General features: G+C 36.6%; 1 pseudogene; it reads left to right on the forward strand.

Moving 5' to 3' along the window:
- The first annotated feature begins 464 nt into the window (after window positions 1-464).
- On the forward strand, window positions 465-2,341 carry LOC130454769 (allograft inflammatory factor 1-like; annotated as a pseudogene).
- Window positions 2,342-15,084: the final 12,743 nt, after the last annotated feature.

The raw sequence follows: 15,084 nt of genomic DNA on the forward strand, positions 1-15,084 counted from the left end.
AAAGCCACAGAACCCACTGAAAGAAGCCCAGCTCCTTCTTCCCTTACTTCTAAGGCATAATCATTTGTACTGTATCTGACAGGGATGCCAAAAATAGACTTCATCTTGTTTAAAACATCCCAGGGAAAAAGACAACAGTTTAAATGGTGGTAAGGAAGGGGAAATGTTATTTTTGGAGCAGCTGCTCACTCTGTTGGTTGTCTCAAGGAAATACTAATAAGGGTAGGATTTGTAGGCAGGAATGTTTCAATGGTTAAACTTCAACTATGTCTGTACATACTGGCAGTTATTTAGGCCAAAATTCAATCACTCATAGCCAAGAAGTTATTTTGGGCACTCTTTAGTCTGGAGTGGTGGACCCATGATGTGACACCTATAACTTTAAGTGGAGTAGGAGTGACAAGAATAACAGTATGGGATCCTGTCCCAATGTGTTTTAAGGGTTCCCTATTTCAATCTTTTATACAGATGTGACCTCACACTGGGCCCCAAGCATTGACCACAGGAGTCCACAACCCACTCCATTGACTCTCCTTTGGATCTTTAGCACCAGACAACCAGAAAGAGGGATTTCAGCATGTCTGTTGCCCTGAGCAAGAGATTCCAAGAAGGAAAAGCATTAGGCTTGCTGAAAGTCTGGCAGGGGAGGAGGCTAGGGGAAATTAACAGAGAATTTCTCTGTGACCAGAAGTACAGTGATAAAGAAAAGCTCCAGCCTTCAAGGAGATGTATATGGAATTTGACCTGGACAATGAAGGAGAAATTGACTTGATGTTCCTGAAGTGTATGATGGAGAAGTTGGGTGTCTCAAAGACCCACCTAGATATGAGGAAGCTAATCTCTGAGGTGACAGGTAGGATCAGTGATACCATTTCCTCCTGGTACTTTGTGAACATGATGCTTGGAAGATGTTCAGTGGTCCTCAAGCTAGTCATGATGTTTGAAGAAAAAAAAAACAATGAGAGTGCCCTCAAGACCATCAGCCCCCCTCCTGAGATATTGCCAGTCTGCCCTGAAGCCTCTGGTCTGCCTGCCCACCCAACACTCAGATGGGTTTCTTGTTCTTCCTTAAGACTTTTCTTGGCTGGTAAAATTAGAAGACAATATGGGAGAGATTAGGTTTGGATCAACATCTCACACCCTACACCAAGATAAATTTAGAATGGGTGAATGACTTGAACATAAAGAAGGAGATTATAAGCAAATTAGGTGAACACAGAATAGTATACATGTCAGATCTTTGGGAAAGGAAAGATTTTAATACCAAGCAAGAGTTAGAAAAAATCACAAAATGTAAAATAAATAATTTTGATTACATCAAATTAAAGTTTTTTGTACAAACAAAACCAATGCAACCAAAATTAGAAGGGAAACAACAAATTGGGAAACAATCTTCATAATAAAAACCTCTGACAAAGGTCTAATTACTCAAATTTATAAAGAGCTAAATCAATTGTACAAAAAATCAAGCCATTCTCCAATTGATAAATGAGCAAGAGACATGAATAGACAGGTTTCAAATAAAGAAATCAAGACTACTAATAAGCAAATGAAAAAGTGTTCTAAACCTCTTATAATCAGAGAGATACAAATCAAAACAACTCTGAGGTATCACCTCACACCTAGCACATTGGCTAACATGACAGCAAAGGAAAATAATGAATGCTGGAAGGGATGTGGCAAAGTTGGGACATTAATTCTTTGCTGGTGGAGTTGTGAATTGATCCAACTATTCTGGAGGGCAATTTGGAACTATGCCCAAAGGGCACTAAAAGACTGTCTGCCCTTTGATCCAGCCATAGCACTGCTGGATTTGTATCCCAAAGAGATAATAAGGAAAAAGACATGTACAAAAATATTTGCTCTTTGTGGTGGCAAAAAAATTGGAAAATGAGTCCTTCAATTGGGAAATGGCTGCACAAATTGTGGTATATATTGGTGATGGAATACAATTGTGTTCAAAGAAATAATAAACTGGAGTAATTCCATGTGAACTGGAATGACCTTCAGGAATTGATGCAGAGTGAAAGGAGCAGAACCAGGAGAATGTTGTACACAGAGACTGACACACTGGTACAATTGAATGTAATGGACTTCTCCATTAGTGGCAATGCAGTGATCCTGAATAACCCAGAGGGATCTATGAGAAAGAACACTATCCACATTCAGAGGAAAAACTGTGGGAGTAGAAATACAGAAGAAAAACAACTGCTTGACTACATGGGTTGAGGGGGATATGATTGGGGATGTAGACTCTAAATGAACATCCTAGTGCAAAAATCAAAAACATGGAAATAGGTTCTGATCAAGGACACATGTAATACCTAGTGGAACTGCACATGGGCTATGGGAAGGGTGGGCGTAGGGGGGGGAGGGATAGAATATGATTCTTGTAACCAAGGAATAATGTTCTAAATTGACCAAAATCAATAAAAAAAGACTTTCTTTATTAATTATTGCTTTGTATTTTTTGTTTGCTCCTTGTCGGTTTGCTTTTCTTTCTCTTTTTACTTTAGAAAGTTTTAGTGATTTTTTTAAAGGCACAAATTTAGGGGAGTTAGGAATGGGAGGAATCCAGTGTCTTTGGTCCCCTCCCTTCTTTTGCAGAAGGTCTCATCTAACTCGAGATGAATGTTGGGGTATCATTGATGTCAAACCAAATACCCATCCTTTGAGACCACTATTTCCTTTCTTCTATAATGTCTCTGAGTGTACTCTAAACTCTGTTGTGAGATAAGGGTCTTAGATTTAGGACCTGTTGATATCTTCTGACTTCTTTTAGTAGATTTTGGGGTGATTTGAGCCAGATTTTCACTTTACCTACCTCTTAATGTCACCATCAGAAATCTTTGGCTTCCTAAGGGTTTTCCTTGTTTTTGAACAGCATGACAGAAGTCCTGGAGCATAGGCAAAACAGCTGGTTACCACTAAAGTTTTCCCCATATGCTCTGTGGTCTCAGATACTCCTATACTTCTCTGTTTTCAAGAGCTCCTGCCATTCAGCCTTTCAATTTGGTATGATCCAGGTCTCCTGTGTTCTTTTGCTAGCTCTAAGTCCCCAGTTTCTGCCATCATGAGTGAAGGGAGGTGAAGGTACTGAAATCAAGCTGCCAGGATTGGGAGGGAAAGAGAGTGTGGAATAAAGAGCTGAGAAGTTGAGCCTAAAAGAGAATATCATGAGAAAGTTACAACACCTCTAGGGGCCAATAATGACCTTAGAGGACTGTGGGGGGGGGGGGTGGAACAAGCTAACTCCTCAGTGGCCTCTGAGATGTGTAAAGATAATTTTAGGGTTGTGACTTAAAATCTAAATTAATTGGTTGCCAGGGAAAGATCCCAAATAAAATACCCAAGTCAGTCTGGAAGTTTATGGTAATTTTAATTAATATAGAGGGAAGGATTTAAGGAGAAAGAGGGAAGAAGATATAGGATTTCTCTCACCTGCCTGTGCCAGGGGGAGTTCAAGATCTCTGCCTATAGGTCTCTGAAGGAGATTAGAGACTTCTAAGAGGATAAAGTTTGGAAAGTAAAGGAGGAAAAACTTACCCAGAAACTCACCACCAAACTGGACAATAGCTGTAGCCACACCAAGATGCCAAAAGGCCCAGTACACTGTCACCAGCCACGTCTGCGCTGTCAAAGGTACTGGAGAAAGGAAGTGAAGCAAATATATAGACCTTTTACTCTTGTGTTCCCTCCTCTAAATTTTCACGTCTACCAATCATATCAGAGGCTTTTTTTCTCCATAGACCTGGCAGCCTGGCCAGAGCTTTAGAGATCCTCCATATCTGCTCCAGCCGTCCAGGAAGTTTAAAACTCAGAGTAAACTGAGCCCAACTAAGCTGAACTCAACCCCATCAAAAGTCTCCAGAACACAGGGAAGCCCAGGCTCCTCATCCATCCTCATTGACTGCTGGACTTTAAGCCAATCAAAAGCCTCCAGAGGACAGGAAAGCTCAAACCCCTAACAACCCTCCCTCAGAGATTACACCAAGAGATCCTCTGTTAAAGCTCCAAGAGGCGAGACTGATAGAAGTCCCTAAAAAACAAAAAAATGAGAGGAACAAGAGCACAGACAAATACGGGGAGGAAAGAAGGGGTGAATTTGAACAAACAAAAGAAACAGAAGAAATAAACTACAATAGACAGCTACTATTCACCAAATGGAACAGAGGGGGAGAGATCAGCAAATGATAAACCAGAAATCCCAGCAAATTGGATACAGGCTGTGGAAGAACTCAAAACACAACTAAGAGAGGCTGAAGACAATTGGGAAAAGAACTTAAAAATTAAGATAAGTCATCTGGAAACAGAGGCACTTGAACTAAAACAAGAAAATAGTGTCCTGAAAGCCAAAATCATCCAGCTGGAAAATGAGGAAAAGGAGATGAAAGATGAGGCAAAGGAGATGAAAGAAGAGATAAAGAGGATGAAAGACGATCTTCAAAGAAACTCAGACCAGAAGGAAAAAGACGACCAAAAAGCCAAAGATGAAATCCAATCTTTAAGAACCAGAGTAAAACAACTAGAATCAAGTGACCTCACAAGGCAGCAGGACACTATAAAACAAAACAAAAAGAATGAAAAAATTGAGGAAAATGTGAAGCATCTCATTCACAAAACAGACGATTTAGAAAATCGTTCAAGAAGAGACAATTTAAGAATACTTGGACTACCAGAAGACCACGACAAAAGAAAAAGCATGGACATAATACTAGAGGAAATTATCCAGGAAAACTGTCCCAAAATCCTAGAACAAGAGGGGAAAGTGGAGATTGAAAGAATCCACAGATCACCCCCTGTATTTAATCCCCAACTGACAACACCAAGAAATGTTATAGCCAAATTCAAAAACAATCAGATGAAAGAACAGGTATTACAAGCTGCCAAGAAGAAACCATTCAGATACCATGGAAACATGGTGAAGATAACACAGGATCCACACTGAAGGACCGAAAGGCATGGAATATGATATTCCGGAAAGCAAGGGAACTAGGCCTACAGCCAAGAATAAAATACCCATCAAAACTGACTATATTCTTACAGGGGAAAGTATGGTCATTTAACACAACAGAAGAGTTCCAAGCATTCATAAATAAAAGACCAGAGCTGAACAGAAAATCTGAAGTCCAACCACAGAACTCAAGAGAATCATCAAAAGGTAATTAAAAAAGAGGGGAAAAACAACAACAACAACAACAAAAGGTTTTTTTAAGAGACTCAATAAGTTAAAATGATATGTATCCCTATAAGAAAAGAGGTCATTGGCAACTCTTAAAAACTGTTGCTATCACCTAAGCAGCTAGAAGAACTACACTCAGAGGGAACACTGACAAACTGTATAGGATGAAAGGACAAGACATACATAGGTATATGGATATATGCATGCATAAATACATATACATGTGTATGTATATATATATACATATATATATACATGACTAAAGCTAAAAAAGAAAAGAGGTTATGACTAAAAGAAATGGGAAAAGAAACAAATGGGGGTAAATTTATATGCCACAAAGAAACTCATGGCAGGAGGGGGAAGAACATCGATACACTGGAAGGGTAAAGAGGTTGGTGATAGGAAATACTCAACTCTTACATACTTTGAAACTGACCCAAAGAGGGAAGAACAATCCAATCCATTGGGGAAGAGAAGTGATTTGCACCCTATAGGGGAGTAGAAGGGTAAAAAACAGACTGGTGGGGAGGGAAGCAGTACAAGGGAGGGAGAGGGTGGGTGGGAAATTTTAAAAAGACTACAGGGGAAAATAAGGGAGGGAATAAGAAGGGAGGGGGGTAGAAAGGGAAATACAAGGGGGACTGATTTAAAGTACATCACTGGACTAAAAAGTAGAGCTGAGGAAGAAAGGTTAGAATTAGGGAAGGATATCAAAATGCCAGGGAGTGCACAAGTGACAGTCATAACATTGAACGTGAATGGGATGAACTCACTCATAAAACGTAGATGAATAGAAGAATGGATTAGAATCCAAAACCCTACCATATGTTATCTCCAAGAAACACATATGAGGCGGGTAGACACCCACAAGGTCAGAATTAAAGGATGGAGTAAGACCTTCTGGGCCTCAACTGACAGAAAGAAGGCAGGAGTGGCAATCATGATATCTGATAAAGCCAAAGCAAAAATAGACTTGATCAAAAGGGATAGGGAAGGTAATTATATTTTGTTAAAAGGGACTTTAGATAATGAGGAAATATCACTAATCAACATGTATGCACCAAATAATAGAGCACCCAAATTTCTAATGGAGAAACTAGGAGAATTAAAGGAAGAAATAGACAGTAAAACCATATTAGTGGGAGACTTGAACCAACCATTATCAAATTTAGATAAATCAAATAAAAAGATAAATAAGAAAGAGGTAAAAAAAGTGAATGAAATCTTAGAAAAATTAGAATTAATAGACATATGGAGAAAAATAAATAGGGATAAAAAGGAATACACCTTCTTCTCAGCACCACATGGCACATTCACAAAGATTGACCATACATTAGGTCACAGAAACATGGCACACAAATGCAGAAAAGCAGAAATAATAAATGCAGCCTTTTCAGACCACAAGGCAATAAAAATAACGATCAGTAATGGTACATGGAAAACCAAATCAAAAACTAATTGGAAATTAAACAATATGATACTCCAAAATCGTTTAGTTAGAGAAGAAATCATAGAAACAATTAATAATTTCATCGAGGAAAATGACAATGGCGAGACATCATTTAAAACCTTTTGGGATGCAGCCAAAGCGGTAATCAGAGGTAAATTCATATCCCTGAGTGCATATATTAACAAACTAGGGAGAGCAAAGATCAATCAATTGGAAATGCAAATAAAGAAACTCGAAACTGACCAAATTAAAAACCTCCAGCAGAAAACCAAACTAGAAATCCTAAAAATTAAGGGAGAAATTAATAAAATCGAAAGTGATAGAACTATTGATTTAATAAATAAGACAAGAAGCTGGTACTTTGAAAAAAACAAACAAAATAGACAAAGTACTGGTCAATCTAATTTTAAAAAGTAAGGAAGAAAAGCAAATTAACAGCATCAAAGATGAAAAGGGGGACATCACCTCTGATGAGGAAATTAAGGCAATCATTAAAAATTACTTTGCCCAATTATATGGCAATAAATATACCAATTTAAGTGATATGGATGAATATATTCAAAAATACAAACTGCCTAGACTAACAGAAGAAGAAATAGAATTCTTAAATAATCCCATATCAGAAAATGAAATCCAACAGGCCATCAAAGAACTTCCTAAGAAAAAATCCCCAGGGCCTGATGGATTCACCAGTGAATTCTATCAAACATTCAAAGAACAGCTAATCCCAATACTATACAAACTATTTGACATAATAAGGAAAGAGGGAGTTCTACCAAACTCCTTTTATGACACAAACATGGTACTGATTCCAAAACCAGGCAGGTCAAAACAGAGAAAGAAAACTATAGACCAATCTCCCTAATGAATATAGATGCAAAAATCTTAAATAGGATACAAGCAAAAAGACTCCAGCAAGTGATCAGAAGGGTCATCCACCATGATCAAGTAGGATTTATACCAGGGATGCAGGGCTGGTTCAATATTAGGAAAACCATCCACATAAGTGACCATATCAACAAGCAAACAAACAAGAACCACATGATTATCTCAATAGATGCAGAAAAAGCCTTTGATAAAATATAACACCCATTCCTATTAAAAACACTAGAAAGCATAGGAATAGAAGGGTCTTTCCTAAAAATAATAAACAGTATATATCTAAAACCATCAGCTAATATCATTTTCAATGGGGATAAACTAGATGCATTCCCAATAAGATCAGGAGTGAAACAAGGATGCCCATTATCACCTCTACTATTTGACATTGTACTAGAAACACTAGCAGTAGCAATTAGAGAAGAAAAAGAAATTGAAGGCATCAAAATAGGCAAGGAGGAGACCAAGTTATTACTCTTTTCAGATGGCATGATGGTCTACTTAAAGAATCCTAGAGATTCAACCAAAAAGCTAATTGAAATAATCAACAACTTTAGCAAAGTTGCAGGATACAAAATAAACCCACATTAAGTCATCAGCTTTTCTATATATCTCCAACACAGCTCAGCAGCAAGAACTAGAAAGAGAAATCCCATTCAAAATCACCTTAGACAAAATAAAATACCTAGGAATCTACTTCCTGAGACAAACACAGGAACTATATGAACACAACTACAAAACACTCGCCACACAACTAAAACTAGACTTGAGCAATTGGAAAAACATTAACTGCTCATGGATAGGATGAGCCAATACAATAAAAATGACCATCCTACCCAAACTTATTTATCTATTTACTGCCATACCCATGGAACTCCCAAAAAATTTCTTTACTGATTTGAAAAAAACCATAACAAAGTTCATTTGGAATAACAAAAGATCAAGGATATCCAGGGAAATAATGAAAAAAAAAACACAAATGAGGGGGGCCTTGCAGTCCCAGACCTCAAACTATATTACAAAGCAGCAGTCATCAAAACAATTTGGTACTGGCTAAGAGACAGAAAGGAGGATCAGTGGAATAGACTGGGGGCAAGTGACCTCAGCCAGACAGTATACGATAAACCCAAAGATCCCAGCTTTTGGGACAAAAATCCACTATTCGATAAAAACTGCTGGGAAAATTGGAAGACAGTGTGGGAGAGATTAGGAATAGATCAACACCTCACACCCTACACCAAGATAAATTCAGAATGGGTGAATGACTTGAACATAAAGAAGGAAACCATAAGTAAATTGGGTAAACACAGAATAGTATACATGTCAGACCTTTGGGAAGGGAAAGACTAAAACCAAGCAAGACATAGAATGAATCACAAAATGTAAAATAAATAATTTCGACTACATCAAATTAAAAGGCTTTTGTACAAACAAAACCAATGTAACTAAAATCAGAAGGAAAACAACAAATTGGGAAAAAATCTTCACAAAAACCTCTGACAAAGGTTTAATTACTCAAATTTATAAAGAGCTAAATCAATTGTACAAAAAATCAAGCCATTCCCCAATTGATAAATGGGCAAGGGACATGGATAGGCAGTTTTCAGATAAAGAAATCAAAACTATTAATAAGCACATGAAGAAGTGCTCCACATCTCTTATAATCAGAGAGATGCAAATCAAAACAACTCTGAGGTATCACCTCACACCTAGCAGATTGGCTAACATGACAATTATGGAAAGTAATGAATGCTGGAGGGGATGTGGCAAAGTAGGGACATTAATTCATTGCTGGTGGAGTTGTGAACTGATCCAGCCATTCTGGAGGGCAATTTGGAACTATGCCCAAAGGGCGACAAAACAATATCTACCCTTTGATCCAGCCACTGCTGGGTCTGTACCCCAAAGAGATAATGGTCACAAAGACTTGTACAAGAATATTCATAGCTGCGCTCTTTGTGGTGGCCAAAAATTGGAAAACGAGGGGTGCCCATCAATTGGGGAATGGCTGAACAAATTGTGGGATATGTTGGTGATGGAATATTATTGTGCCAAAAGGAATAATAAAGTGGAGGAATTCCATGGAGACTGGAACGACCTCCAGGAAGTGATGCAGAGCGAGAGGAACAGAACCAGGAGAACATTGTACACCGAGACAAACACACTGTGGTATAAAATGGACTTCTCCATTAGTGGCAGTGTAATGTCCCTGAACAATCTGCAGGGATCTAGGAGAAAAAACACTGCCCATAAGCAGAGGACAAACTGAGGGAGTAGAAACACCGAGGAAAAGCAACTGCCTAACTACAGTGGCTGAGGGGACATGACAGAGGAGAGACTCTAAAGGAACACTCTAATGCAAATATTAACAACATGGCAATGGGTTTGAATCAAGAACACATGTGACACCCAGTGGAATCACGTGTCGGCTACGGGGGGTAGGAGGGAGGAAAAGAAAATGATATTTGTCTTTAATGAATAATGCATGGAAATGATCAAATAAAATACTATAAAATTAAAAAAAAATTAAAAAACTATCAGACCAAAGAAAAGATATTACAAGCTGCCAAGAAGAAGTCATTCAGATACCATGGAACCACAGTGAGGATAATGCAGGATCTGGCTGCATCCACACTGAAGGACTGAAAGGCATGTGATATTCCGGAAAGCAAGGGAATTAGGTCTACAACCAAGAATCAACTTCCCAGCAAAACTGACTATATTCTTACAGGAGAAAGTATGGTCATTCAACAAAATAGAAGTATTCCAAGAATTTGTAAAGAAAAGACCAGACCTGAACTTAAAAATTGATGTCCAACCACAGAACTCAAGAGAATCATCAAAAGGTAATTTAAAAAGAGGAAAAAAAGAAAAACAAAAGAAAACAAAAAAAATATTTTTAAGAGACTCAGTAAGTTAAAATGATATGTATCCCTATTAGAAAAGAGGTCATTGGTAACTCTTAAAAACTGTTATTATCACCTGGGCAGCTAGAAGAATTACACTTAGAGGGAACAGTGACAAACTGTATAAGATAAAAGGATAAGACATAAATAGGTATATAGATATATGCATGCATAAACACATATATATATGTGTGTGTGTGTGTATACAACTAGAGCTAAAAAAAGAAGTTAATACTAAAAGAAATGGGAAAAGAAACAAAAGGGGATAAGTTTATATGTCACAAAGAAGCTCATGGTGGAAGGAGGGAGAATATCAATACACTGGAAGGGTAAAGAGGTTGGAGATAGGAAATACTCAAGGAAATTGACCAAAAGAGGGAAGAACAATCCAATCCATTGGGGAAGAGAATAGATTTGCGCCCTATAGGGGAGTAGAAGGGTAATAAACAGACTGGTGGGGAGGGAAGCAGTACAAGGGAGGGAGAGGGTGAGGGGGTAATTTTATAAAGACTACAGGGAAAATAAGGGGGGAATAAGAAGGGAGAGGGTAGAAAGGGAAGTAAAATAAGGGTGGGAACTAGGGGGACTGATTATAAACAAACATTGGTGTAGAAGGAAATAGTGAAAGAATAAAAGGCAGGACAAGGAGTAGAAATCAAAATGCTGGGAAATACACAGCTAGTAATCATAACTCTGAATGTGAATGGAATGAACTCACCCATAAAATGCAAGTGAATAGCAGAGTGGATTAGAATCCAAAACCCTACCATATGCTGTTTGCAAGAAACACACATGAGGAAGGTAGATACACATAGGGTGGAAGTAAGAGGATGGAGCCAAATCTATTGGGCATTAACTGATAAAAAGAAGGTAGGAGTCACAATCATGATATCTGACCAAGTCAAAGTAAAAAATAAATCTAGTTAAAAGAGATAGGGAAGGTAATTACATCCTGATAAAAGGCAGTATAGACAATGAGGAAATATCTGTACTCAACATGTATGCGCCAAATGGCATAGCATCCAAATTTCTAAAGAAGAAACTAGTGGAGCTCAAGGATGAAAAACTATACTAGTGGGAGACCTGTACCTTCCTCTATCTGAACTAGACAAACCAAACCAAAAGAATAAATAAAAAAGAGGTAAGAGAAGTGAATGAAATCTCAGAAAAATTAGAGTTAGTAGACCTGTGGAGAAAAATAAATAAGGACAAAAAGGAATATACCTTCTTTTCAGCAGCATATGGTACATTCCCAAAAATTGACCATGTATTAGGGCATAAAAACATTGCAAACAAGTTCAAAAGAGCAGAAATAATAAATGCAAGCTTCTCAGATCACAATGCAATGAAAATAATAATTAGTAAGGGTACATGGAGAGGTAAATCAAAAATTAATTGGAAATTAAACAATATAATTCTCTAAAACTGGTTAGTTAAAGAACGAATCCTAGAAACAATTAATAACATCATTGAAGAAAATGACAATGATGAGACATCCTTTCAAAACCTATGGAATGCAGCCAAATTAGTACTCAGGGGGAAATTTATATCTTTGAGTTCATATATTAAAAAATTAAGAAGGGCAGAGGTCAATGAATTGGGCATGCAAATTAAAAAACTAGAAAGTGAATAAATTAAAAATCCTCAGATGAAGACTAAATTAGAGATCCAAAAAAATCAAAGGAGAAATTAATAAATTTAAAGTCAAAGAACTATTGAATAAATAAATAAGACTAGAAGCTGGTACTTTGAAAAAACAAATAAAATAGACAAAGTACCAGTAAGTCTAATTAAAAAAAAGGAAAGAACAAAATAGTTAATCTGATCATTATATAGAAATATCTTCTAGACTATTTTGTTCACCAAAAACTCATACTCCATGAAGTATAATTATATTCTTTGCTACTGTCAAAATCTTTAAAAACCTTTTTGCTTTAAAAATTAGTAATTCTATGTATCAAGTATATCATTCTTTATGATAAAGAACATGAGTCTCTTAATTATTAGTTTTAAATTCTTTATGCATTTTGGAGGAGTAACAATTAGCCTGAAATCCTTTTTTTTTTTTTTAAACTAAAGAGAAGAAGAGACTGGTCTCAATACTGGAGAAACTGGGAAAACTGGGGAAATACTCATGTCAGATTCACTTTTGCTAGGTCAGCTGTCACTCACCCAGCTTGACTCAGCATGAAGTCAAAGGTTCCTGCTAGCAAGATGACTCTAAAATGAAAAATACAGGTTCTAAGAGTTTCCATTAACACAAGATCCTGATTGCCTTCATGAAGGAAAAAACAGATCTTGAGTTTAGATCTCTTAAGTCATCATCAAAGGACTAGAAATCCTGAATATGTACTGAACCATCACCTGCAAACTGTATTGCATTGTCAGAACTCTTGTATGTTTTTATGTAGAAGGACTGGACTTTATCATCTAGAAGTTATCTAAGTCTAGGAAAAGCTGTACAGATGCAATATAATGGTGGATATGAGTCAATGCCAAGAATCTAGCATAATATACAACACACAAAACATAATCTCCCCAATGCTAAAACATAGGTTTTGGGGGACTTTTTGGGGTAGTCTAGTGAATCTTACAGACCATTGCTTAAAGTAATGTTTTTTTAAGTGCATGAAATACATACATTTACACGAGAAACCACTTAAAAATGAGAAAACCACACATTCATTCTGATCAGAACTATCACAAATTTGTTGTAAAACCTCTACTGGACTTTGATTGCTTTTAAGTAAATAATCTCCCTTATCAGTTCAGTATCAATGCCTCTCCAAATACTTTCACACATTTCAAGGGTCCTTTTTCCCTTTTGCTTTCTCCTCAAATCCTTCCTTCATATTTTTTAGAAAACATTGAGGCTATCTGCCATGAATTTTTTCCTCTTCTACATTTTACTCCTAATCCCTCTGACTTGTTCAGGAATCCCACTTTATCCCATTTCCTCTGACAAATTTGCATAACTCTTATCACTTACTTTGAATCTCTTCCATTCCACTAGCTATTGCTTTCAGACATGTCCATGTCTCCCTCATTCTGAAAAAAACCCTCACTAGATCCTTCCATTCCTGCTATCAGCTCTCTTTTGTTCTTTGGAGTGCACTAAATCATCGCCGCCATATCATATCGACTCCTTATTACAAACTGGCAGAAATATAGACATCAAATAACAGACAAAAGTCAAAGCAGATTTTTCAAGAACTTTTTAATACATTATGAAATTGTAACACAATATTTACAAAATAAAGAAACAAACCTAAAAGTATCTATCAAATAAAACATAGTATGTTCTTTAGAGGTAGAAGATGGTTATTTCAGAAAAATTGTGGAAAAATTATGGATCATCAGATCAGGAAGATCCAAGGTAAGTGCTTTATAAGTGTTATATATATATATATATATATATATATATATATCCCATTACTAATGCTGCCTATTCATTTAGAAAAAGTGATGTCAATTCAACTGACATTTTTATGTATGCTACTATGTTCAATGGGCAAAAACAGCTATAGTATACTCACAGAAATAACTGTATAAGTGGAAATTTTGTATCCTTTAGATTTCACCTCCCAGCATTCTTTCCTTGTCCCCAAATTCCCTTTTCCCTTTTATGTAGGTGCATCTTTATGTTGTTTGTATATTGTTGAGGGGGCTCCTCCCTCTGGCTCTCTTTTTCCATATGGGAGGCTGGTGAGCTCTTTTGGTTTCTCTAGCCTTTTACTTTCCCTTTGCTTCAAGTTAAATATTAATAAATATTATTTTATATTTTATATTATATTTTATTATTTATTATTATTATTTATATATTTATAATTTATATATATTATATATATAATTACATAATTATATATATAAAATATATATTATAATATTATTATTATTATTTATATAATATATTTTATATTATATATTATATTTATATTATATATAATTAATAAATATATTAAATATACTTGGAGTATTGAATATTAATTTTTAAAATTTATATAACTATAGTATAAAGTACTGTGATTATAGGACATACAAAACAAATTAAGGGCTTAAGGGACATCAGAAGAGAGAAAGTTCACTTTCATAAAGGAATGGACCATCAAGGAAGATTTCTTTGAAGAAATGGGCCTTTATACATTAATTTTTAATTTACAGTGCCAAAAAGTAGTGGTGGGGAAAGACATTTCAGGAGGAAGGTACTATATTAGTCTCTAAAGTTGGAGAGTATAGGGGGGCAGTTGGATAACTCAGTGGATTGACAGGAGGTCATGGGTTCAATTCAAATCTGATCTCAGACACTTCCTAGCTGGGTGACTGTTTTAAAGCCCCGGGGGTGGGGGGGGGGCAGGAAGGCCTGGGACCAGAGTTCCCCAGGTAAGAATGAAGAAAAATAATAGAGAAATAACAAAGGTGGAAATTATAGGGACCTAGCCTGTAGGTAAGGACAAGGGAAAAGATAAGAATCAAAATATAACAGACAGCATAGAGTTGGAAGGGTTTTGCCCACTGATGGTGGACAAATACAGTTTATTGCAGGCAGCTAACAACTTTTAAAGGTACGGATCACAAAGAATAAAAGCATTCCTTTGAGATGGATCCCTGGGAAAGGGCTAAGACAGTCCTTGGGAAAGTGCAACAAGGTTGGTAGCTATGACATCTGG

Source organism: Monodelphis domestica, chromosome 5 (assembly GCF_027887165.1).
Source record: "Monodelphis domestica isolate mMonDom1 chromosome 5, mMonDom1.pri, whole genome shotgun sequence".
Lineage (NCBI taxonomy): Eukaryota > Metazoa > Chordata > Mammalia > Didelphimorphia > Didelphidae > Monodelphis > Monodelphis domestica.